The sequence below is a fragment of the Poecilia latipinna genome, unplaced genomic scaffold, assembly GCF_001443285.1.
Source record: "Poecilia latipinna isolate Pla-1442-1.1 unplaced genomic scaffold, P_latipinna-1.0 Scaffold224, whole genome shotgun sequence".
Lineage (NCBI taxonomy): Eukaryota > Metazoa > Chordata > Actinopteri > Cyprinodontiformes > Poeciliidae > Poecilia > Poecilia latipinna.
The window spans coordinates 338,045-364,846 of NW_015112840.1; the positions used below are offsets into that span (position 1 = coordinate 338,045).

At 39.3% G+C, this 26,802-nt stretch overlaps 1 protein-coding gene across 1 annotated transcript in view; it reads left to right on the forward strand.

Annotated features, from left to right (window-relative positions):
* Window positions 1-10,723: 10,723 nt before the first annotated feature.
* Window positions 10,724-26,802, forward strand: part of LOC106947132 (teneurin-3-like) — a 93,527-nt gene continuing 77,448 nt past the window's right edge. Inside the window, exon 1 of the mRNA XM_015031951.1 lies at window positions 10,724-11,514. The gene's annotated coding sequence lies outside the window, so the exon portion shown is untranslated. The remainder of the gene's footprint in view (window positions 11,515-26,802) is intronic.

Below are 26,802 nucleotides of genomic sequence, written 5' to 3' on the forward strand. Positions count from 1 at the left end.
AAAGAATATTTTCTGAGTTCAATCATAACTTCAGAAATTGAAGGCAGCATGCAGTTTAATTTATTTATTTTTGCTTTTATTTGTTCTCTAAAAGCTCTGAGTCCTTCACAAACGGCTGAATTTATTTTGAGATTCATTTTGACACACATGGAAGTAAATTAATTAAATTGGGACAAAGTTGGTGCTACAGGAGACCGAATACAAAAACATGCCTCACTTTTCAGTTTATTTGTATAAAACAACACGTATTGATTTTCTTTCATTTTACAATTATGCATTAATTTGTGTCGCTTAAAACTGTAAAATCATTCATTTGATATTTCATGCAAACTCTTCTGTGTTTATTGTGACCTGCAACAAAACCCAAACGTCATCTGGAGAAAGATGCAGCTCCTCTCTATGCCAACATAAATGATGCGCTTGCCACGAGAAATTTGTGTCTCACATTTAGCTCAATTAATCTCAGATCAAGCCAAGGATTCCAGTAACCAAATGCTGCTGCAACATCAACATGAGATTATTTAATTTTCTAACATCATTATACTCTGTAAAGTCTCCTCAGTAGTTGTGCAGAGTTTAAGTGATGGTCTGATTCTTACTGCTTGAGAAATGCAATTATATAAAAGCCCAACTCGATGCTACAGACAGACTAATGTGGAAGAAGTGGTAGCAGAAGTTTAACCCGACCAAACGCCACATTTTGATAAATTCTTAGACCTTAGTTACCCTCTTCCATGAATGGAGCTGTTATTTCTGTCAAGGTGTGCTTATGCATGTCTGTGGTGATGTGCCGCTCACAGGGTGGAGGAAGGAAATTAATCTTGAATGACTGTGTCTGTAATTGAATCGCAGCGCTCATTCACACTGCTATTGTTCACCAATAATGATATATAATTGTCAAAGAGGAACTACGTCACTAATGAGCAGAGGGGGGAGAGACGGGAGATGTGATAATGATGAATCTCGACGCGAGCCAGGAAACGGAGAGTTCTCTGTTTCCCCCTCTGGTTCAGAAACGGTGCCAGAGCTGAACTGTAATGGCCTCCTGTTCGCCTGTCCCGGGGTGCGAAATGGGGGGGGGGGGGGGGGGGGGGGGGGTGAATGAGTGGAATTAGATTGAATTTCCCATCTCTTTCATTGTTATTTTTGGTCAAATAACACATTGCTCTTCCACTCACAAGCAGGAGCAGAGAGCAGTTGGTTTGTAATCAATCCTTTCGGAAGGGGGCAGAGGAGGGGGGTGCTCGTTTTGTGCCTGCTGCTGTGCACAAAATGGAATAAATGTGACATTAGGGGCGCGGGTATCATTACCTTGATGAATTACGGAAGGTATAACGATTATGGAAATTGTCATCGACTGATCATTCATCTCAATTTATTGCAGCTCAGTGCCACGGTGGCCCAGCAGCCTGAAATGTTATCATGTCAATAGTTCTAAGAGCTGTTATCAATGCTTGCTTTGCTCTCAATGGCCGAGCACTGTAGGCTGTTGTACGCCATCCATCGCAATCCAGAGCTTAACAGCTGAGCCCCTTGATAATTTGTGAGGTGAAAAGGGAAGCTAATTGAAAATTTGACTGGTCACATTCCTGGAGTGGTCATGGACTCGGAAGAAGATGTGGGGCTTAATGAAGGGCTGATTTTAACTTATAAAGGAGTTTCGTTTTACAATCCCTCTTTCACTCTCGCTGCACTGAGAACTGGGTTTAAGCGGCTCTAATTTCTCACAGAGGAAATGTAATTGTGTCTAAAACTAATTTGTGAAGTCATAAAACCATCAGCATAAAAGAACTGAGCTTTTTCATGACAAAACTGGGATTTCAGATTAATCTTCCTGCTGTTTTATAGCTAACAGTATGGAACGTTTAACCTACAGCGTGCAGAAAAATAAAAAATCACAACTTCTGTATCAAACTACAAATTGTGCACACAAAATTAACACAGCAGCTATTTTTGATCATGTCTTTATTGAGAAACTGGTTGTAAGCATCTTGCCATAAAGCCCTGATTGGAGTCCCAAAGAGATCTGTAGGAAGATATTGCTCTGTGCTCAGCGTCAACAATGAGGGGCCACCTCAGGGAGGTTGTTAGTGCTCTGCATGTTTGCATCTATTATCATAACACACCTACAGTAAAGGCAGAACGGCGCTTAAAGTCTTTTACTCACACGACACATCCCAACCTGCTTATTGAGAATATGTATGAATATGATTAAACCCCTGACATTCATAATTTGCAGTGCAGCAGTGAAATTGGTAAGCCTCTGAGACAATAAATCCTAGTTATGTCAAATGCGCTCATTAGACTTCAATTTATGAAAATTGTGCAGGATATGAAGATTTGCAAAGGTCCAGACTCAATGAAAGCCTGTGATGGAGGCCCTCTGGAGACTTTTCTAATCGCTGCAGCAGGAATATCGCTGCGTAATGGAAGACATATCTCTTCATTAGCCCTGTGTTGGAGTACAGTAACATGCACTCCAGCTTTGATATACACACTGCTGTTTTCTTGTCATGGCACTTTTAGCACACAAAAGTTGCCTATATTTTAAGCAGGTCGTCTCAGAAAAAAAAAATGTTATGGCTTATTGCTTAAAAGAAACAACCAGTTTCTGAAACCATAATGGTGTACTTAGCTACCATTAGAGCCAAATCAGTCTCACTTGGGCAGCAAATGGGAGGTGGTGCTGCAGTTCCTGTTTAGGTAAAGCAGGATTTTATTACCAGCTCACGTGTGTTCAATCCTCTGCTGAGACACAAACAACTCCAAGGCTTTGGAGGGTTGTTAAACATGTATGGTGCAGCTCAGACATCTGCATCACATTATTAACCAATTACTAGGAAATTTCACCAGAGAAGCTGTTTGATCTCACCTATTTAAAATGGTACAGCTGATTGCCTTTTGGTGTGTTTTGTTCAATCAGTGTACAACATAAAAGGACATTTCACCTTAAAGTGTGAGATGACCTACTTGTTTTAATGTTTTGGCAACATTTTGAGATATTTCATCTTTTTAGATTATTATTTTTTTGTGCTTCATCCTTTTATCTATGCAGTTTTTGAGTTAAAATGACACATTTATTACCCCAAATTTTACATTTTTAAGTGTCTCTATTTATTTATACACATTCTGGTTTTTAATGGTTACTAATATGTTGACTGAAACCATACCACTGCATTTGGTCCAATCCATAAATTCACTTTTATTTACGTTTTTTGTTATGCACCAAGGCATTTCTAAACTCAGTGCCATTGGAGAAACTAAATTCTATTAACGGGCTGAAACAGCACAAATTAGAGTATTTTTCATTTACAGAAGAACAACCTGTTTCTTTGTTGATGATGAATGACTTTTCTGAATCCCTGATGTAGAACTGTGCCACTCATGGAAGCAGCATGTTGGAGTAGATCTGTTACTTTAGTTCTGATGTGTTTTTTGTTTTTTGTTGAGTTTTTTGTTCTGAATGTTTTTGGCTGAATAATTGCATGCTTGGACAATTACTCCCTCTGGTTCTGGATTTCTGCTTTTTATTTTTTTTTTTTTTACACAGCCATGGTAAAAACACATTGTTTTTACAGCTGTGAACAGCTTATTAACATATGAAAAGCTCAAAAAATACATGAACCTCAACCAAATCCTACTGGAATTAAAAAGGCTCCACAGATGAAGAGCGGGGATGGAAAAGGAGGACATTCAAACCATCTCCAGCACTTTTCTGCCTGACTTTCTAACCATACAGCCAGACAAAGATGTAAAGATGCGTGGAAAAAGCAAATGAGGTGGATCAGCAGTTCTTCTTAGCTGTTAGCATGTCACGAAACTATAAAACAGCAACAGTCTTCAGTCAGAAGCCTTCTTAGATTTGTTGCAAGGCTGACTGCTGTAGGAGACTCTTCATATCCATAGCATCACCATCCACAACATTTCTCTAAAGATATATGGATATGAGTTATGGCAACATTTAATTTTCCATTTGGATAATAAGGGATTATTGAACTGAATGTGTTTGACTTTAAATATGAAAGCATATATATATATATATATATATATATATATATATATATATATATACACACGTGTGTGTGTGTGTGTGTGCGTGTGTGTGTGTGTGTGTGTGTATTTTTTAACTTCAAGATCTTAAAAAACCCCCACCAAATTAAGGCTATTTTTTTTTCCTGATAACAGTTTTAATATTTTACTTCGTAATGTAACTATTATAAGGGTTAAGGATGAAAATCTGAAACACATAAAACTAGTGATTTTGATTTTAAGCACCATCTCACCAGCACATTGATCACACAATATCCTAAACATGAGGAGACCGAATGCAAGGACACTGAAACGATGCTACAGGAGTTCAGGTTTTTGGGCTAATTACTGCTGAAAACCAACAAGTATTTTTTTTTTTTACCCAAGATGGAAAACAAACCAGAGGTGTCTTTCCTGGTGGAGTATGTTTTCAAACCCAGGACCAATTAAAAAATGGCCTCTGTTTCCACGTGCCCTTGTTATCCACATTTTCTGCTAAGATCTTCCTCTATTCTCCAAAAACTTGAGGCTGAGGTGCAGTTATTTGCAGTTACTTAGAGAGCAGCTTGCTTCCTCTCTGGGAGGTATTTTTTGTGTTTAAAAGCGAGGCTGTGGATAACTCTTTGAATTGGCTGCATTAGCCACAGACTCAGGGGAGAAGCAAACACTTTCAAGAATCCAAAGGCAGTTATTACCCGAGAAGTAAACTTCAACTTGATTTTTTTCTGTGCTGCAGAGTGTCATGGATACACCGCTGTTAAACCCAACGAAGGAAATGTGTGACAGCAATGAGAAAATTCAACAGCTTTCACAATTAATTTGACTTAAATTGGCATCATTTGTTTGTTTGTATTTGAAGAAATACATGCATACTTCCAGTCAGACCAGGACTTTGTATTTTGAATAAAATGTTGAATTTATTCTAAATAAAACACAATAATTCAATTTGGCTGTTTATTTGCTTCTACACCTTTCAGTAAAACTCACATATTATTTGACAGTATTGAAATTTTCTTGGACTCAGCTAATATGCACTTGACACACTTTATGTGAAATAGAAGGGTAAAAATACAGCAGGCACCTACCTCTGCATAAAGGATCATGTACTACTTTGGGTTTGCAAAAAAGTAGAATCCTAGATATAGTTCATATTTTTTATGTAAACTAAAAGCAGCACACATTGAGTCCGTAAATTTGCGAAAACATCCCTGTAGGAACTTGTGATGATTTACCATCATTTAACTGATTTGACCTGAAACAGATATATAAAGAATCGAAGAATTATGCAACATTGTAATATGTAATGACTCGTCTGTTTGGAAAATATAATGTTTTTCTCCATACCTTAAACCATTTTTGTTTCTATGTACTGTAGTCTGACTGCTACTGCATCATTTAAGTGAGTACTGAGAAAAGAAGCTCTGATGGTGTCAAACCAGCTGACAGAATGTCCTCTGAGGCAGCTTTTATGTGTGTGTCTTTGTGTGAAAGAGACAAGAAAGTGGGACAAATTGTGTAAGAAAAATCTTTGCTCACCATTTTAAAAGGTGAAAAACAGAATAAAAACTCATATATTTAGATAAGAAATAAAAAGGCATATATATGTATATAATGTATAAAGTGTATTTGATGCTTCGGACAAGTGTGTGTCAAGTGGAAGTGATTTTTTTTCTCTCTTATGCTTAGGAGCAACATTTCAAAACAGTGCAAACCAAATACCACAATATATTTTTGCCATGATGTTCTCATAGTTCAATCATATTTTAACCAGCAATATATCTGAATAAATTATTACTATTATTTTTTTTTATTGTATCAGATAAAAATGGTTTCGGTCAACTTTTCTTGCCCTCAAAATCATAATATTTACATATATAGTCTTTCTAATGATAATGAAATGATTTGAGGAATTTATCACAATGTAAAATTGTGACATGAAGAAGAATGCTTCCTGTTAATGAACAACACACCTTTTCCACAATAATCCCAGAGACATGACATTCTCTGTCAAAAAAAAAAAAAGATGGAATTAAATTAACACGCCTGTCTGCTAGTTTCTGTCTTCCATAATCCTTGTGCAAAGCAAAAGAACATGTGATTTATTTCTGGAGCTTTCTCTGCTTGCTTACTGCTTAAGCTTTTCAAATTAACTAAACGTGCTTTGCTGTATCCACTGCTTGCTTTGATTTGCCACAGGTTTCTTCGCCTTTGAGGTTGTTCACCCATCTTTAAAATTCAGAATGACACTGAGCCTGACCAGTACTGGAGAAGCTGTTTCATTTTACTGTAAGTCCATTTCCGAGCACAAATTGAAAAACCCAATGTCCATTTCTGTCAGACTGAAGATTAACTAGTTGTGAATTTTATTTTATTTGTATTTTTTACAACTAAATTAAAAGTAAATTATATTTATTTATAAATAAAAGTCTTTGGCAGACAAGAGCCCAAGAGCTTTAAGTGTAAGGAGGTAGAAATGCACACAAACTTAAGGGTTATTAAAATGATTTTGATGGATTTTTAATCATCTGTTGTTTGCTCTTAAATTGTTTTCTTGGGTTTTTCCCTCCACTGACTTGGTGGTGTTTCGTTGACCAGTTCCGATCAATAGACGGGTTCAGAGAACAACCTGAGAAGAGAATCAAGGCTCCTCCAGCTTGTTTCAAAATGTCCTGTGAGATTTGGAAACCTGGCAGTGAGGCATCCGTCTCTGTCCTCCTTTAAACGCCATTCTGCCTTAACTGTCGGTGTCCTCTGCATAAATCTGGACAAAATGCAACACTCCATCTTTACTGAAATAAACATTTTTTTAATGTTGATATTGCTAGACATAAATATGTATTTGTGCATGAAATGGTTATTTTTCTATCCTCTGTTGCTCAGATATGAAAGCAAAAAAAAAAAAGGTGCATGCCTAAAATCCTCACTGTATAACCAAGGGTGAAAGCTGTTTTGTCCGTTTCGAAGGGATTCATTTCCACATGAAAAGAGAAGTTCTGTCCAATCCCTTTATACACGTCCGTTTAGTTTGCTGAGCACAATACCCAACTAACAAAAGGCAATAGCCTTTACGGTGCAAATATAATGCACTGCACACATACAGAGCGCACATCTATTGTTGCTTTTGCTTTTTAACAGACATTGGACAAGACGAGGCACAGCTCTGAACACATCAGGCTCGCTGTCTGACCCCTGGGGGACAAAATTCCTGCATACACAGAGTGAGTAACAGAGTGGATGCATAATTTGTCAATGCTGCTTTTTTTGTAATGTCCACAGGTCTCTCTGTCCCCATGGTGTGGCCCATCTGTTTTCTCTGCTGATGCCGTACATATGTAAAACACACAGAGCCGTAGAAAGGTGCAGAGTTTTACTCTTTAATGTATGCGATGCTCTTGGGCTTCAGTGGTGAAGTTTCTGGTTCATGTTTTGTGCATTCAGCCACGCACCCCAAGAGCCAAAAGCAACCTGGGAAGCAAATGCGGCAAATAACCGGGTCCTACGTTCTCAAAATGTTCTGACATTTAATTTTAGAGGCTAGGCCTGACTTTAATCTATAAGTCTACCAGAGGCACTGGACTGCAGGACGCATTAATCGAGCACTGTGTGTTCATACTGATAAAACAGCATCCTGTTAGGAAGTAATCAATCTTTAACATGTTTGGGGGTTATTTGTTTGGTGTAAAGCATTTCTGGTATTGAATCGTTCCTGCTCTGTCTCACTCACTTTATAGGTATAAATTCTTGAAACACTCCTTTCATCAAGTCTTTGAATTCAAGTGCTGGAAGTGACTGGCCTCCAATAGAGGGCACAGTTGACTGCATCAACATGGAGTGTGTGTGCCTTGCTGAAAGTCTTAAGGAGAGAAGGAAGTAATGCTGCACTGAGGATGGAAACTAAATGGACGTAAAATAACATCTGCATGAACAACGCATGTGAATATGTTGCTTAGTAACTAACTTACAGCCTCTTTGGATAGATATGAGCAGAGACATATTTTGTCTGCTAGTAAAAGAAAAATAGAAGACTATTGGCTGCAGAAGAATTCAGGTCCTTTTCATGTTGCATGCCCTTGACTGAAGACTGAATGGCAGTGTTGGAGATAGATTGTTGGGCAGTTGGCTTTTATGCAGATAATGCCATTTGATGGAGGCGAGTGTTTGATGTGCTGCGGGTGTAACAGAGGAATCAAGCGTCGGAGGGTAGGGCTGATTTTGCTTGGAGAAAAGCTGTCCTCAGTGATAACTTCATCTCTGCATGTGGCCAGACGTGGGGTAAATTCAGGAAGGGGATTTAAAGGAAAAATGCCCCGTCAGAGCTGCAGTAGTTGGCCCCCTATTGAGCTGCAGAGCCTGCAGACCATAGTTTGAAGGTCTGTGATCTGCCATTGGTATTGTTAGTCTTTCTCTCTTCTCTCTCCCTCAGAACCAAAACGACTCGGCCTCAAAATGCCTTTCTAGTGGGATTAGCGGACTGTTGCTTTTGTAATTAATGAAACTCTGCTTTCTGTGCAGTATCCTCTAAATGCTATCATTTGAAGCCCATCAGATAGAGTCCCGTATGTTTTCGTCTGAGCCGTCTTGGTGTTAGGCCAGGGCAGAGAATGGCTGGGAGGCGTCTGGACTTATCTCTGCAGCTGAAGCTCATCAAGATGAAATTTTCACACTTTACAAAGTGCAGGAGAACTTCAAGTCTGTCTGCATTATCATCAACCGAGGCCCATTAGGGCAACGGAGGGGCCTCCTCTCATGCTATTAAATGCTCCTGTGAGAAACAAGGAGGGAAAATCTAGACATGAAGAAGCATCTGAATTCAGCTCAGTTTATTTGTATGTTAGTAATTACGTACTTTTATTTATATAATACATTCAAATACTGAACAACGGCTTTTATATAGTTTTTAGAAAAACTAGCAATAAATAAAAAGGCAACAAAAATAATAATAATACAAAATGGCAAATTAACCCTTTGATTCCAGATGTATTGTTTTTGACACAATATACTTTATCAAACTGTATTCCTTCCTCAGAAACCTGCTGTATTGAGTAACATGTTACTGAATATGTTTATTTTATCTCTAAAAATGTAGCAAAAAAATATTTTTTTGGAATGGTGAAAGTGATAAATGCTGCTTTAGCCATGTGCTTTATAATGCATATAAATGTTTTATTATAAAAAGTGAATTGGTTATGATTATTACAAAAGTAACTTCCTTGAATATGATACTAATTATGGTTCAAAAAAGGAGAAACCTAAGTAATTGCTTTTTTGCTTTCTTTCATTAGAAGCAAGCAGATGATTATTATAAACAGTTACATTTTTATTAATTCAAAATGTTCTTAAAAGCATTTCATGTCTGATCCTTTCTAAGGTTTGGAATGTCAGATTTCAGCCCAGAACTAAAGGTAGGGATGGAGAGAGCCCGTTTAACATCAAGGAGTGTGTTTCCTCAGAAGTGGACCAGCAACTGAAAAGATTCTGTCTTCTTTGAGTTGAAACATCGTCTACAGGGAGGTAGAAGTTTATCCGTTGATCTGGGAGCTCTTGAAGGTGGAAGGAAATTACTGGAATCAGCTGTACGAAGGGACTTACCCATGATCAACAGAACCTTAAAATGAACTGAGAAATAACTGGGGAGTCGAAGCAAAGCAGCTCCGGCTGGAGGGATGAGCTTAGGACACAGCAGGATTTTGGACAAGCTGCAGACATGATAATTAAGACTGTGGCAGAATTATTTATAATAAGGACGTCTTCAGTTTAAAGTAATAAAAGCATAGATGAATATGTCTAAATTATGTTAAAAATTTGAAAGTTTTGCAATAGTTCCTAATTTTTGGTAGATATTTTACTTTTAAATCTGTGGAATGCATCTGAATGTTGAGCAACAAGGCAATTCAAAGTTCGTCACAGGATTTTTTTTTGTTTGTTTGTTTTAATCGGTCTGTGTGTAATTTGAAATAAATGAATCTTTCAAAACTGTTCCAATTTATTAAATATTAGTTTATTTTATTTTCATTTTGTTGTTTTTTCACCTTTATTTTATTTCTACTTTAATTAATTTCACTTGTTTTAAATTCAAATATTTTGTTCATTTGTTATAATCATTCTTTTTGTTCAGTGACTGCTGTTTTTAAAATACTTTTTAAAATAATATTCGTTTGATTGTAGCAAGCATATGGCGACAGTGAAACTAAAGATTTCAACGGAGCACAGAAGAAAACAAGGTGCTGGACCAGGACTCCTTTCTATGTTAAAAATTTGAAAGCACACAGAGTCCAGGACAGCCGTGGCTTCAGTGACTGTGGTTGTTGGAGTTAAACTGCATATTTTGTGCTGTATCCATTCTACAGCTGACCGATGCGCTACAGATGGTGGATGGACTGAAACAATATGAATCGAGCTTTACCCAGAAGCGACATTTCAATTTGAACAGTGAGGCTCAGGCTTCCTTGTTTATCTAACAGTTTAATTAACAGCTTGGGTAACCTTTAGCTGCTCGTGTTTGCTGCTAAGAAATAACATTTATTTACATCAGTCTGGCTTTCCCCTTGTTTGACTGAAGGTAAGAAACTGCAGGTTTGAGATTTGTCCAATTAAAAGACTGGCAGTCCTTACAGGTATACTGTAAGCTTAATGAACAGCTTCTCTAAACAAAAGGAGGAGAGGATGCTGAGGGAGAGCAGCCAGGTGGCCTGATCACAGTTAATCCACATCTGCTGTTTGATTTTGATGTTTTTTCCATTTAAGTAAATTTGGATGTAATTGCATCAAATGGATTTTTCGGGTTGAGACGTCCTGTTAGTTTTCTCTTAATGAAGCTCCTCCTGTTGTTTACAGGTGCCACCGTTTGCTTGGTGCTCACAGGCTGGAGGTCAGAGTTGACCCTCCTCTGTATTTACGGCCTGTACCGGTGCTGATGGGCAGAGAACAGGTTGAGGCTGAGGACGGGATGAGCAGCTTCCCAGCTGACAAGTGCATATCGGACAAAAGCGCAGCGGAGCGGGTGGCGAGCATCCGCATCCTCATCCTTACCGAGTGAGGAAAGAATTTTTTTTTCTATCCTTTTTTCTCCCCTCTAAATTTCCTGCACAGCTGCTTGGCGACAGGAAATGTATATCCGTGTTATCTCCTGAGGGGGGGAGGACAGAAGCATTGCTGGAACTACTGCCTGAGCTGATTCGCCGGGAGGACTGGGAAGATTTCGGAGCAGAAACACGTTTCTGTCGGAGCTGGCAGCTCAAGCTCTCCGCTCCGTCGCCACAACGTCCACAGCGCTGGACACAAGTCTGTTGCTCCGAGACGTGCGCATCGGTTTCCGCGTCTGGAACCTGACTGAGAGGTGCTTTTTTTGTGCAGAAGAGAGAAGAATAAACTCGTTGCCAAATTGCACACGCGGTTTATTGTGCGCGCTGCTGCCTGCAAGTTGGGAGCGAAGCGCACCGCTGGAAGTTTATGCGCCTCGGACAGACCCGCAGCAGCTCCTTACAGGTCAGTACTCTCTTATTATTCTATATTAACATCATTCTACAAATACAAGAAACAATAACTAAAAAAATCATCATATATTTGTGCTGTAAACATGCCGGATTTGCTGTTCTGTAATATTCCATATCCTTTGACAAGAGGCAGAGCCGCAACCTGCTGGGATCCCTGTCCCATTTTCCATCTCCACGCTGATAAATATGAATTAGATTTATGTTCTTTGATTTTTATTTTTATTTTTTTTTAAGCTGCGGAAGTCATCCTGTTTTAATGAGAACAAGACATTTCCCGATCAGCTTCGGTTTGGGGTTTGCTTTGCGACATGAAGTTTAATAATGAAACGCAGAGTTTGTAAGGGTCAGCCTCTTTGATTTAGAAGCGGTGTCAAATTTTCATATTTTAAAGATTGAGTGGGAATATTAAAAAAATGAAAACACATTACACATGGTCATTTGATGGTTTGTATCATAATTAAACCATCAATAATGATGAATGAGACCAACCTTCATCCTATTCTCTTACTTTTCAAACCTGGGCTGACCCATTAAAAAAAAGAAAAAAGGAAAAAAAAACTTATTGTGGTTAGAAAAATCAGTTAGTCTCATACGTGATTCAACTTAACTACTCAGTTCACTCTTAATTAAGAGGCATTTGACTTTTACATTCATCAGTCCATCGTTTGGACTTTCACCTTTAAGATCTGGTGAAAAATCCTAAAATGAGCCGTCTGTTGGTTCTGCAAGAAGTCTTGAGATCCAAAGCTGCTCAGGTCTGAGATGAGCCTAATCAGTGAGCCAAACTCGGCCACATCTCCCGTATAAGAAACAACTGTGATCTTTTCTCTCAACTTAAAGATTTTTATTGCAATTACACAAGATACTTAAGATTTCTGGTCACTCCCCCTTATCTTGTGATTTTAAACATTGAATGGTGCTCAGGCTGCCTACCATGGAGAGAAATGTTGATATGATTGAACTCTGACATGGATCAGGCTGAACACAATCTCCAAACACATGCATCTGAGTCCACATGATGGCCCAGGAGGACAAGTATATCTGTTCAGCTAAATTGATTTATGACTTTTGTTCCCAATGTGACTGAGGAACTACAGCAGTTGAGGCCACTTTGTGTTTTATGCTCCATGTCTGACAACGACTGGAATCATAAACTAATGCAGAGCTTCACTACTTGGGGCGTGTGTGGTGAATTATGCCTGCTGAAAGGTTTGTTGCTCCTCTGTTCTTGCCAACCTCCCTGCAAATCATGACATGTACTTCTCCGAGGATGAAAAAATAAGTTTAGGAAGATGTGGCAAGTGTTTTATGAGAACCAATAAACTCCCAGAGACAACAATCTGTCTCTTCTGGCACCCTGTAGGGGCACGACAGTCGCATCTCCTGTACGGAGGCACTGATCATAACTGGAACTGGCCTCCCTGTACAGCAACCAGGCTCCTATACGACTCTTTTCCTGCTGCCAGAGTGTACTGATAAATGACACACGTTGTGTTGACACATTCAGAAACACACCTGGATTCAGAAGGATGCCAGTTGCTCTCTGTCCTTCAACACATTTAGCACAGCTGTAGAGAAAACGTGCTGGAGTTCACTATTTATGGAGAGCGCCTTAGTCTGGCAGATGGCTGCGCATCGAGCACTGAGACATTTTCTGCTGTGACCTCTTATTGAGGCTTTAATCTAATTCCTCAGCTTTTAACGTCACTGCCTTTCAGTCAACTAATTGAAGCAAGTGACTTCATTTTTCTAGAAGAATTCCGGGAAGTTCTGTGGATGATTCTCTAATCCATGCTTTGAGTTTAAAATTGTTTACTTAATTCAGAAATAATAGAAGAACTGTGTTCGCAACATTGCTTATTTTTTTGATAATTTCCTTTTTCATTATTCCTGTGGAGAATGTAATATTCTGTCTGATGATGCCAAGTTGAATCCTGGCTTTACACAGTTTTTATTTTATTTTATAGAAAAGCAGTCAGGATGACTCGTCCTGCTAACACCTGAGTGATGTGGAAGAACTGTCCGTGCTCAGACCTGCACATACAGTATCTCACAATTTTTTTTTTTTTTTACTTGCGGGTGCTGAGAGTGGCACAGGATGACCTCTGGGATTAAAACATTTGATATGCCAAACATCGTCGCCGAGTCGCCTGTTTCAACACGTCGGAGCAAACATGTGAAGGTTAATGCAGTCTGACAAACTACCACCAGTTCCCCAGGCTCGACGGATCGCTTCCACGTCATATTTACTTTACATAATTGCTGCCCTCTAATCTGTTACTATTAACACAAATTCTGCTTTGCTATTGTCTGTTGTACTCTCTTTCACCTGCTTTTTCTGTCTCTTGATGCACTTTCCCTTCACTCCCACGAGAGCAGAGCGGCATCATGATGAATAGTAGAAAAGTGCATGTATAGCACGTCATAGTGCATTCTTTAGGTCGATTGGAGTTTAACATAACTGAGTTTAACATAACCGATGCAACCCCCATCAGCGATTAGACTGTCGTTTCCCGCTCAGAAGCCCTGCAGTCAGAGGATTACTTGAATTTAGCACAGTGATGGCCCACCTGCAACAAAGTTTATCCTGTTTAGAAAGCATCATGAAAGGAAAAGGTGGTGTGTGGGATTTGTGCAAGTTGCCAAATTATTGCTGAAAGTCACCCTTGGATTTTATAAGGGAGCGGATTGCATGCTCTTGAAATGTGCTTAGAGAAGGGATATTTAGTGACAGCACTTGATGCATTACCATGCTCCTTAACTACATTGTATAGCTGCACGAGGAAAGCAGAAAACGCCATAAAAAACATGGCATATACTTTATGCACAACTGCTTTGTGTATAACATATTTATTTCTTTCCCAATTCATAAATATGTTGATAGATTCACTACAGAGAAGCTTGAGACAGCTAAGAATATAAATGGGGATTTTTATTCACATAAAGATGAATGTTCCACATTGATGCGATACATCAGAAATTGGGCTCTGATTGAACAGGACGGATGAGTGTTCTCAAGGCAATGGCTATTGTGGCTGTCTGATGGCTGTTGTGCAATGCCTAGTGTGATTTATTGCTTTGTTCATAACATAAACTGATCCTGCATCTTATCGCACACATGCGTGCAGACGTGTTGGTGGCGATGCCGTGCGTAGGCGTTTGCAGACTCAACAACTAAAGTGGTAATTGTTTGTGATGATGCGGGAGCCATTCTGCAGCTGGATTGCTTAAAATCAAGAAAAGCAGATATTCAAGCATGACAGCTCTGTTTTTTGGGGGGGTTGATCGGAGTCTTTGTGGCCAAAGCATGCTGGGATTAAAGCCACCTGCCACCAACCACAGGACACCATCCTGCTGGTCCAGTTCTGGATGTAGCGCCACCTCACACTGTTGTAGCCTACAGATTACCATTTATGGCTCAGCGGGCTCCAGTGGGCTTTCTGGGTCAGGACCAGGCGGAAAGATTGGACAGTGGGCTTGACTTTGAAACAGAAAACCTCTCCCTGCATGTTCCAGGCTGAGGCTTGGTGAGGAGAGCCAAAAAGAAATGCGCTTACTTGTGTCATAGGGAGAATAAAATAGAATTTCATCATGTCCTCTGTTTGTGAAAATTGCCCAGAGCAGTGTGTAAGTTCAGCTTTTGTGAATATAACTGGAATTATATATGAAGTCACAAACTGTTCCACATTTTAAGGGCGTCAGGGGTCACTGTTACTGGTTGTCTAGAAATGGCAAAAATATTCAAAATAGTTTCTTTTTATTTATGCTTTTCTTCCATCTGCAGTTCACTTTTGTTTGTTTTACATAATTTCTGCATCACATTGGTGTTTCTGCATGTTCACAAAGCAGCGTTAGCACTGAAAAAGGAGTGGCTTCAGCCTGCCAAAGGCCTCAGGTCTGGTCTATTGTGACCCCTGGACAGCCCAGTGGGAAGCTGGGCGGGAGCAGAGCTTGTCAATGAAGCCGCTTGATGGCCTCAATAATTCAGTCGACACGGCCTCTGTGATGCTGAAAGCCTGATGTCTGATCGGTGACGAAGGGCGATGATGAGTAGGAGCGTGTGAAGCCAGTCAGAAACACATTCTCTGTGCCTTTTTTATTTTCTCAGAAGGGTGAAGAGAAAAAAAAATATGGAATATCAGTCGACTGAAGAGTGTAAAAGCTGGAGCCTTGCAGACAGTGTAATAGTATACAGGTCAGCAATCTTTGACTTCCAGAGGCGTATGATGTGTATTCAGGAGTCGCTCTCTGGCCAATCGTTGCTGGTCAGACTTTCTAAGTTTTTCCCCTGAAAGTTGAGAAACCTCTACGATCCAATGAGTTTTCAGATTGATGTTTCTTTTATAAGGCCTGCAGTGTGTTTCTGTATTCTCTTAGTGTGCCATCATGACCTACATACTCCCTAAAATGCTGACAAGCGAAGAATAAAACCATCTAGATTCTTTTTGTATTGTTTATGCGGCACAATTGCTTAAAGAAAAAAAAAATCACTCGATATGAGTTTTCATTCTGTGTCTGCAGTGTGTACCTGCTCTAATTTCATACCACCGAAGAGAGTATATTGATTTATTTTGGACCATTTATGTGAATTTGTATTTTTAGTAGTATATCAGCGTCTTTATTTGGTCAGATTTTATAGTTTCCCGTAGTTGCAGCAGCGCTGGAGTATTGCATTCCCATTGCAGTAGTCATGACTGAAGTTTTCCGCCAGTCTGTTGTCTGTGACTGCTATGATTGCTGTGTGTATTCCATCTGCCCTTGCATATTCTAAAGGAGGAAGGGTTAGTTTGTGGTACAATCATGCGCGATGCATTTGAATGACACCCGGTGTCAGCACTTTGGAATAGCTCTCCGTATTTGAATTTTTATCTGCTAGTCAGGTTTGTATGCTCACAGCATTTCTAATGTAACTCCAGTCCTGATCTTCAGCTTGTGTCTCAGTGCTCTTTTAATAGGACCCGGCAGAAGATGTCCAGATTAGACACAAGCTCTAGTGATATTTGATTGAGAATTTCGCAATTAAAAATGCACTCTTCCCTGAATAAATAATATTCGATCAATGATTCCCTTATTGTCCTCTCAATCAGTCAAATCCATCCTCCTTTGTTTACCAGATTTATTGTGCACATAAATGCTTTCATTCTTGTGCTGCCTCTCCGTGGTACTGAGATTGCTCTTTCCCGTCATCACATTGTAGGCGCGGTATTACTACAATTTAATTTATTTCCGTAACAATGGGTCGATCATGGATTTTGTCTGTAAATTGCCACAGGTCTGCGCGGCTGAATTTGTTTTACACAGAGTGGAGCCGTTTCTTTCTGAGTAAGCATTACCTGGCAATTTGTTGACGCTGTCTTGCAGGATTCTCAATAAAGCCAATGCACATGAACTGCATTACTTCCTTAGATCCCATATGTGAAGCAGGTGTTGCATTTGCGCTAATATCACAGTCAGGCTGTGGCCCAATGAATTAAGACTGTCTAGCGTAATTGGTTGTGTGATATGGAAGGAAGCACCTATTTTGATAAGAGCTGGGTTCAATATCTGTAGCCTTGGATACAGATAAACGCAGCTGCCCGTATGTATGAATTCACTGAATAACATGTTATTACCATTTGGGATCCAGCCACTACAAAAGAAACATTAAAAAAGCCCCTTTTTTATTCCACTTGTCCACACATAGCAATTACATTTCAAAAACTGAATTTGACTGTGCTTGCGTATTATTTATTTCTTTGTTCTTCTCCCCACTAAAAGATTCAGTGAATGCAGAACTCATATGAGTTGCTGGTGAAGAGTTATTTGGGGGATTTGTAAACATCCCTGCTCAGCTTATTGTGCTGCTTATTATGTTATCTTAGAACTGGCACATACAATTTTTTTCATTATTTAATTCACACACAACAATGCGGAGCAATAAAACAGTGAGGATTTGATGTTGACCGCTATGATTTAGCAGGGAGGGACAAGACAGAGGAAGAAAAGCAGAACGATGTGGGCTCAGCTCTGCTTTTTTTATCATTTGTTTTTCACTCTTGCTGTGGTGTTGTTTATCTTTTAAATGTGCCGCATCTATGAGGGCTGAAGCTTCGAGTCCCAGAAGCGTGGAATAATCTGAAGTGACTGTATCAGAGATTTGCATCACTTTACTCCAGTTGTGAATATTCTCCATCTTATTCAGACAGGAAATCCAACACAGAGCAGGATTTCATCATCGCTCATGAGTGCAGTAAGCTCATCCCTCCAAACATTTGCAGAGGAATTTGGAGCCAGCAAAATGTATTTCTGGGTTTTTGTTTTAGTCTAACCATTTTTTAAACTTATCTAACATGTTGCACATTGCATGGTTGGGATTGGACTCTTCCAGATATGCCCCCCCGGTAGAATAAAACTGGTAAAACTGCATCACCATATTTCCAGAAAAAAATTAAGATTGCAGCAACAAAAGAAAAAATTAAAAGATAAAGCTGAGTAATTTATTTGAATAATTTTAAAATCTTATTGAAAACAACCATTTCATATGCAGTACTTATTTTGAGTAAAGATTCTCATCTTATTTTTTTTAACAGTATGGTGTGATTAATATAATTTTACTACCTAGTAAAAACCAGTCCATTCTAAAGTTAGTACGTTAACATCCCTGATTCTACCAAAATAAATGTAGGCACACCCTTACTGGTAGATATTATTTATTTCTTAGTTCATAAAATTGGCTATCAAAGCAGGTACCAGATTCTCTTGGCTGGCATGAATTAACACATGGTTAATGTTGGGTACAAAACCATGTATAAAACCAGTTTTTTTTTTATGTGGGACAGCAATCACTCCCTGTAGTCAGACAAATGATCATTATGCTGTTTTTAATTAGCATGCAAAAACAAAACAAATAAAAAAAAATTAAAAGATTTTCTCCTGTGTTGGTTTGATTCACGTCTGTATCAGATTTGAAACCAAAAATTTATTAATTTCTTCAATTGGGACATTCAGACAAGTCAGGAACTAAATCTGAATCAGGTTTTTGACACATCATAACGACTCTGTCGCCCACTCACTGCAGAATAAAGGAAATATGGAATAACAGAAACTTGACTATGTGTCATTACAGACCTGTGATCAGTCTGTAACACGCTGGAGTGACATCTTAACCCACACACACACACACACACACACACACACACACACACACACACACACATCTGTGTTTCTCTCTTTGTGGGGACTTTCCATTGACTTCCATTCATTTCTACAGCCTAAACCTTACCTTTACCCTTTTCCTAACCCTACCCATCACATACCTAACCCTAACCCTAACCAAAACTCAATTCATACCTTAGCCCTAACTCTGACCCCTGACCCAAAAACAGGGTTTCCCCTTGTGGGGACCAGGCTCCGGTCCCCACAAGGAGCATTGGTCCCCACAACATAGTATATGTCAGGAAACTCGTCCCCACAAGGTATTACAAACAAACGCACACACACACACACACACACACACACACACACACACACACACACACACACACACACACACACACACACACACACACACTGGTGTTACGGTATTAAACTTCCTACCATAGAAACAGCATCCCAGTGAATATTTTTTTCAGCTACATCTATAGCTGTAAACTCTTTAAACAGGTTTATCCGAGCAGCCATTGGCCAGTGGAGCAAAAACTGGAAAAAACAAATTCATTGGGGCAGAGTATGTCTTGTCTCAACCCTTTAAGCAACTGAGGTACCAAAGTTTTGGTCACAGCAGGTGACCACTTTAATAATGCAAACCATAATATTGCATCATTAGTTATTAGTTGTTGCTTGTATTCTTCATAGAGATTTCTGTGCCTTTTCCCCCTGACACCAGTGATTCTGGAGACAGAGGAGAGTGGGGGGACAGAAGTTCAGTAACAGTTCAGAAACACCTGAATACACACGGATTGCTTTGTTGCTGCTGGAGCCTTTCTGAGACTCTGCATTTTGTGTCCTTATGTCTGGTACAAAATTTATTTGATGACCAAACGGAACTTTCACTTCTGAGTGAAGGTGCAGTTTACAAAATGTTATTGTTCTTCTTAGTTTTAAAGATGCAGTGGGTAACTTTTAAAAAAAATATGTTTTCTACATTTTTTTAACTGTCACTATTCCTGACAGTGTGAGACAGATAATGCAAAAAAATTCAAGCTTTTCTTCTCCCTGTGGTCCTACAGCCATCTGCAGAAATACACCAGATTCACCAGCTTAAACCCTCCTCAGAGCCAGGAGGAGCCAGGAGGAGGGTCTAAGCTGTTAATTATGTTTATGTACATCCTTGCACTCTGCTAGGCTACAGCTCCTTCCCCACAACGTAGGCTACAGTGAAAGTTGAGACAAGTTGGCATGTTCACCTATGAGAATGGATAAATAGTTTTCCTGTAAGCTGTTTCTCTGTCATTAGCACAGCTGCAGCGCATCCACAGTCATGACTGACAGTGCTAAACTCCTCCTCCTGGCTCTGATTGGTTGTTTCTGACCAACCTGTTTTCACAGATTATCTTTCTCATGTTATACTGTAAGGACAGAGTGAAAGTTTTAAGAAATGTTAAATAAAATGACAAATCATTTCCATCAATGTTTCCAATTCAATTAACCAGTATTTATAAGACTAAATTAAAAAAAATACTGAATGTGTTGTAGCTTCATGGAAAGTTAGCTAGTATTTAAATGATGTGTTCTCTTTCTAATTTGAGACAGCAGCTCAGAAATTTCTCTTGCAGCCTGGGATGTTGGCATTGAACCTCAATAAATAAGGGAAACAATGTGGTTCAGATGGCATCCAGGATTCACAGAGTCTGGGAATCATCCTGCAGACAAACTCTCCTCTGTCTCCAGAATCACTGGTGTCAGGGGGAAACAGGCAGCATCTGATGGAACACTGCCTTGGTTCTCCCTCACGCCTTCTCCAAGCGCCGAGAGGCACTGAGAAAGGGACTGAAGATAAACTGAAAGAGGAGAGGGAGAGAGCAGCGTCAAGGAGGAAAGAGAGAGAGAGCGAGAGCGAGACTCGACAAGATGAATTATGCAAAGCTGTCAGAGGCGGCTATTGTTGGAGGTGCTGGCTGTGTTAAAGCGAGCTAGCCCTGATCTCCACAAGCTCCATCAACCACTCTCACCACTCCCCGTGGCTGAGAGCTGTCTGATCTGTGCTCCAGCAAATAGCCAGCAACACCATGCGGGGGGTGAGGGGCAACGGCCGGGCCACTTGGTGGCAGGTGAATTGTCTTGGAGGGACACACCAGTGCGGACAAGTACACTCTTTATTACCATTATTTACAGAGGTCAGACACAGGAAGATCTGAGCTGATATGTAAAGCCGCCCTGTGGAAATACAATTACCGGGCAAAAAGCCTGGTGAATAGTTGCAATTTCAGCAGTCCGGTCAACAGTGACGACTCGGGTTTTGTAAAATGCTTTGTGTGCTAAAGTAACAAGCATAAGCCAGCTGGATTTCAGCTGCTACACTTATTGTTTTACCCTCATCAGATTGTATCAGACAAAATAATAAAAATAATTTGTCTATTTTTGGATCTTATCAGAACTCTGGCTTCCACTAGTAAACATTTGTTTAGATCCTACTCTATAAACATATTTTTCTGTTTTGGATATTCCAACATTATTTTTTTAAGGGTTTTGTTGGCAACAGTGGCTTTTATTTGAAAGTAGTTCGACAGGAAAGAGGGTAATGAGAGATTGGGAAGACATGCAGCAAATATCACCTGGCCAGGAATTGAACCTGCAACTACCACCACGAGGACAAAGGCGCCTCCATATGTGGGTTGTGATTTGCCCCTGCACCACCACAGCACCCCAACATTACTTTTCTAAGCTGAGGACGGCAGAGCTTAGTTTCAAGAAGGGTGCTGAGGGGTTTAACTGGAAAAGTAATAATGCTTCGTAAGCACTAAAAATAATTCAGACACAAATCAAGAGATGCACCGATCAGGCTTTTCTAGACCGATTTCTGGTCCTCTTTAAGGTCAGATCTGCTAATCCCCAGGCTGACTGATTATCTCTATTTATGCATAGACACATATTTTCCTTATCTGATCCTTATTCAGCTTAAGCAGAGCACAGACTTGTGTGATGTTAGGTGGTGCCATTATACACCAAATATGGTTGAATACATCAGCTTTGAATCATTTAGAAGGTATGAGGATCATTTACTTAATTTTTCAGACCTGCCAGTCAAAAAATCCACTACTGGCTGATTGATGCATCTTTAAATGTATCAATAGGGAGCCGTGTGTGGGCTTGTTTGCTTATCATCAATCATCATCGAATATGGGACCGTTTCGCCAGAGAATAATGCAAAACCTTTCCTTAATCTTAAATATTGTCGCACTGAGTATATCTGTACTTTTAATTCCTGCTTTTTACAGGAATTATAAACATAAATAAAAAAATTACATTTTGTCAACATATTTTCTCTTGGTGTTAAAAGCTGAGAGAATAAGTGGTATTTATTGTTAAACGAATCCCAAACATTGCACACAAATCTTCTGTTAATTCACTAATTGGTTAATTAATTATTTCAGCTCTAATGAGTTGACTAATTGACGTAGAGCTGCTGACAAAGTTGCCCTGTGTTTTAAACACACCCTTGCTTGTGTCATCAAATAATATTTTTAGTGGTTTTGATGAATAAAGTGGAGATTACCCAGGTTTCTTCAGTTTATTTTCAGTAAACCAACATGCTTGTTATTCAAAATCAGATTAAAAAAAAAATGCTTGTTCTCTTTTGGTCATCCTTTTCAAATCCCAGATCAGAAGCATAAAACTCCCTTTCGGACATCTTTGATGAATAAAATACTCGTTGTCAGACATGAAACAAGTAAATCTCAGACCCTTGAAACCTCTCCAGCTGCCTTGAAGAGCCAAATGACTTGGAGCCGTTTTCCCTCACTGTATCGTACAGATGGTTTATGGTTTATGCTTCAAAGAAGTGCAGAAGTGTAGGACAGCAGTAGGTGTCGGGGGGACGGTATTCGACTGGCAGGGGAGTTGTTGAGATGTGTGTAGAGCTGCGCCGCATAGCTCATGAATTGTCTTCTTCCGTGGCTCAGTGGCTCGCAGGAGGACCTCTGTGTGACACTAATTTTGCATTGTCGACTCCTCTACTGAATGGTTACGGGTGACTGACTGTCCTGATTCAGCTGCATGATCAAAGGTAGGAAGGTAGAAAGTGAAAAGGCCTGCCTTACAGTTTCTGTTTAAAAGCAAGCAGGCAAATCTTCACTTTCTTGCCTTTGTTTCTTTTGAGAGGTTCAATTGCAGACTTTTTTTGGAATGAAGACACTGCATATTCAGTCTATTTAAGTTCAGACTTTACTGCCACTGCAGAAGCACAAACAAGAGTGTCTAGAACCTTTTGTACATAATTTAGACTACCACAAATACCTCTCAGGTGTCTTGCAATGCTGTTTACATACAAGCAAGACACTTGAAGTAGCTGTGAATGGATCCCATCCTCTGTCACACAGGGATGTTTATACAGGTCCATGCTTGGTCACTCAAGGGCTTATAGCTGATTAGGACGCACATCTAAATCCTGCTATAGTCCAGAGTGCGGCTTAGTGGGTGAGACTTGTAGCATTAGCCATTCTTCAGACAGCGAATCTCTTTACAAGTCCATAAAGAAGACGAGGATCGTAATCAGGGATGCTCCTGGGCGTGTCCGCATGCACTCATCCCATGCATTAATCTGCCCGTCTGGACGGGTGTGTACAATTTGCTGAAACTGATGAGATGTGATTGAGATGGCCTGCGGCATCTAAAAACAACTGCTTGGGGTGCAGTGTGGAGAGTTGAGTGGAAGGGTTACAGGAGAGTCTGTTGCTGATTGCATCTCAGCCCTTCAGGGAAACAGAATCATATCAGACAACTTTGGGAGGTGGGGGAGGAAGTTTAATAGGTGTGGAAGAGCTTACAATTTTCATTATCCCTGCATCCTGCACTGCACCGGTGACTGCTCCAGGTTTTGGGAAGTCTCCGGGGCTGGCGCTATCTCGCAGTGTGACGGTACACTATCCTGGCTTCATTGAAATGTTTTGATGCTTGATGTGAAACAAAGTAGATCTCATTTGGGAAAAGATGGAGTCTGATGCTCCAGTCTTACTGCTCAGCCAAGAGAGAAATGAAATTTAGTTCGTGGTGTGTGAGTGTGTGTCAGGAGGCAGTGGAAAACGGCTGGTAATAAACACTTCTGACACACCACAGCTCCCTTCCACATTCCAAGATGCGTTTTTTTTTTGGGAGGGGATGGTCACATTCATATCCCCCTGGTTCACATTGCAGAGCACAGTTGGGAAGTCATCTATGAATTTATACCAGCTGGAAGATTTTAACTGATATATCAGATGCTCCTGTGCATATAAGCAACTTCTGTCTAAGGCCAGGGTGGCCATACAAAATACAAAAGATCCTGAAATCAGGAAGTTTTTTTCTTGGTGTATTCGGCTCAATTTGTTAACCTGTTTACTGATAATTAGACATTGTTTTGTTTTTTTCTGAAAATAGATGTCTTCAGTTTTAATAGACTTCCAGTGGTGGGCAATATGGCTTCCTGCCCAGGGTGGCCTTCCTCTGTGGACACCAAAAGAAAGAGTGAGAGAAAAAAGAAAATGTGTCAGTTGTTTTGTAAATAGGTTTTCCATTATTTATTTGAATGTGTGAGTAATGGGTGCTCCCCTTAGTCTCAAAAAATATAGTTAAAAAAGGAATTCAAGGACATAGTTTAAACTCATGGTCTTCTTAAATGTATAATAATCCATCATTGTATGTGAAGGAAAAACAATTTATGTCGAACAGATGAATAGAATGATGATAAATATTAGAGACTGATTGATTTTTAAATTAAACATCTTTATAATTTTACAAAAGTCTTTTGTTTGCTACAGTTGAACTTCATGAGAGTTAGGGATATTCTGCTTTCAGTAAAATTTCAAGGTTAACCTAATATACAAATCTTTGAATATATATATATATATATATATATATATATATATATATATATATATATATATATATATATATAATTATTATTATTATTATTATTTTTCCCGGTAAAATACATTTTATCGCGATATGGTAATTTCATGGCGTAAGTACATCACACGTCCTGTGATATGAAGTTGTAAGGGTGAAGGCAAACATGGCTAAACCGCCAAAAAACCAAATAAGAATCTGGTCAGTTGGTTTACATCTGTATTGAATTTCACAGAATTCACCGTTACCTGGTTACACGGAGCTCAGCTCTGCGCCAGCTCGCCTCTCCGCTACACAGAGCGAACCGATCAGCCACATCTTTCCAAACGTCTTTCCGAAAATAAATAATTTAGCGCAAGGTTGAGGGCCACCGAGTTGTATAAAACAGGAGAAATATTTCCTGACCATTTTGTCAAGCACCAGTTAATTTGACGCGACAGGAAACGACACTACTCAGAAAGAGAAGAAGCTAGCTTGCTACAGCTAGTGGCGTCTGCTAACTCGTAAGCATTTAAATAAATCAGTAGAAGTGAGAGTTGAAGCTGCTTTATTGCTTCGTTTCCCGACTCAGATGTTCCTTCAGGGAAATTATGAAACAAACTTCACTCATTGTTGGTAAAGCAATGAAAATGGCGCTGCGGGGAGGTTAGCAAGCTAAAAATTAAAACACGGACCGTCATTAAGTTCCTGATCTTTAGGAAGTGTGCAAAAGCTTTTACTGTTGACGATTTTTATTAACGTATATTTTGGTGTTGAGCGTTTTTAAAAGGAAGATTTCCTTTATAAAAATGTTAAACGCGGTTCTTAGTTTCACACTGCTTGTGTTAAAAAATAAACATAAGGGGGAAACACTTTTTAACATCTTGTAAACCTGATGTTTTAATTGTGTACCGAAGTATTTTTATTTCCATTGGGTAGCTGTTCTCAGGCTCTTTCTTAATTTCTATTTATCAATTTTATATTTTCTTTGACACATTAAACATGTACAATTTTTGCATATATATTTATATATGAAGATTCTTAATGTAGTGACTGTATAAAGGAAAGTAAAGAATACATAGGATTATGAGCTGATCTGATCCAACTGAAATAAGCAGAATGACCTTCTGCTGCTAGATGAGATTTATTGGAGTCATATAACTACGTGTCCTTACAGTTGGTTCTAAAATAGCCCAGTTGGTTCTAAAAGGTAGCATAAAATATTTGCCTGGCGGTTAAACCGCAACCGATAGTACCATTTGGTAGCTTGAAAAATGGGAATAAAGTTTGGTATGAAACACTAAAGAATAAAGGGGCAAAATGAGGAGGAGGGCCGTCCACAGTTGCAGTCTGGTACTACACTAAAGGACTATATGCGTGTTATTCAAGGAATTGAAGATATTTGATCGTCTCTTGGTCAAAACTGGATGTTAAGATCTAAACTGAACAAAAATTCTTTCAAACACAGTTTGAGAAAGACTGACTCCACAATTTTTTCACCTTCCCTGTGTAAAACAAAAAATTAAATCCTTCTGCGACAGAAAGTTAACTTCTCATCGCTTCTCTTTTTGGGTTGAATTCCACCACAGATCCAGGTGAAGTTTTTCCTCACTCTTGAGTTTGTTTGGGCTCACGATGAATAATTTCTGTTGCAAATGCATAAAGGTTTCTGTGGAAACGGCTGCTCTCCAACAGTGGCAGTTTTCCAGGAAACACGTTTCTGTTATGAATTTTCAGAGCCCTGACTAGTCCAAAAAAAAAAAAAAAACCCAAAAAACACCTTGCATTTAACCTCAATTTTAGTGATGTGGAAGCAGAAATTCAAGACATAGCTTTAAAAAACAAGTAGCTGTGTGCAGGTATATTTAGCACCATAAGTACAAGGTTTAATAATTTAAAGACCGGCTCCTATATTTTTTTTTACTTAGCTGCCACAGCCTAACAAAATATATATAGGAGCTATTAATTTTTAATTAGTCTTTGTCTTTGCCCACATTATCGTTGCTCCTCTGTGTATTTAAATGACAACTGCTAAACAGTTAGAATGAAAATATTTGCTATAATATCATTTTAGTATGTTGTAAATTTAGATTATGTTTTATTTTTTCCAGAAGATCAAATTGACAAAAAGTCTTTTGACTATTTTTAACCAACTTTCAGAAGCTAAACCCACTTTTAACATCTGAAACAAGCACAAAAAAGAGGAAGTTGTTCAAGAGTAGAAGTCAAGTGTTCATGGGTGAAGTTTCAGAGGTGTGGAGGGAGCGTTGGGGTGGGGCAG